Here is a 1,275-nt window from a genome sequence, read left to right on the forward strand (position 1 = left end):
GGGGTTCAGGTACCCTGGGTACAGGTGGGGATGTGGGGTTCAGGTACCCTGGGTACACCTGGGGATGTGGGGTTCAGGTACCCTGGGTACAGGTGGGGATGTTGGGAATGTAGACTGAGGTTTCTGTTCTGGTTCCATTATCGAACCGCCTCCTTCACCTTCCCACTCCAGTGGTGTTGGATTGGTGTAAGCTTAGGTTAATTATGGTTAGATACATAACTAGCATCGGCACAAGAGTGAGACTATCTTTCTTTTTCATTCTTGACTACAGTTTCTACTGTAATTCTTCCACCAGTTTACTGCTCTTTAAATCTATGAGGGAACTAATGAGTACACACTTATATGGAGAGAAGGAGAGAGGAGAGAAGAGAAGAGAAGAGGAGAGGAGAGGAGAGGAGAGAAGAGAAGAGGAGAGAAGAGAAGAGAAGAGAAGAAGAGGAGAGAGGAGAAGAGGAGAGAGAAGAGGAGAGGGGGACAGGAGAGAGAGAAGGGGGAAGAGAATGGGACCATATTGACAACCTGCCCTCTCTGAATGTCCTGTCTGTTCCATAGAAATACAGCGCCCCCCTCAGGCTGTGTCTAACCCTGCACCCACACCCGTCATCAGTATCCAGACATACGGTCATCTTTGCACAGACCACACCTCTCTACCACAGCATCCAATCAGAGGCCTGCAGCCACACCTTGTGGTCCAGTGACATACCTGTGGTCCAGTGACATACCTGTGGACCAGTGACATACCTGTGGTCCAGTGACATACCTGTGGTCCAGTGACATACCTGTGGACCAGTGACATACCTGTGGACCAGTGACATACCTGTGGACCAGTGACATACCTGTGGTCCAGTAACATACCTGTGGTCCAGTAACATACCTGTGGACCAGTGACATACCTGTGGTCCAGTGACATACCTGTGGTCCAGTAACATACCTGTGGACCAGTGACATACCTGTGGACCAGTGACATACCTGTGGTCCTGTAACATACCTGTGGTCCAGTAACATACCTGTGGTCCAGTAACATACCTGTGGTCCAGTGACATACCTGCGGTCCAGTCTACTGTGACAGCTGAACATGAACATGTGTGTGTGTGTGTGTGTGTGTAGGCTCGGGGGGAGGGAGGGGGGAGAGAGGGAGGGAGGGGGGGGGGGGGAGAGAGGGGGGGAGGGAGGGGGGAGGGAGGGAGGGAGAGAGAGAGAGAGAGCTTCCATGGATATCATGTTTATTTCAGGTTATTGTCAGGTGGTCAAAAACATTAAAACACAAGCATGGCA

This window comes from Argentina silus (genome assembly GCF_951799395.1).
Source record: "Argentina silus genome assembly, chromosome: 6".
Taxonomy (NCBI): Eukaryota; Metazoa; Chordata; class Actinopteri; order Argentiniformes; family Argentinidae; genus Argentina; species Argentina silus.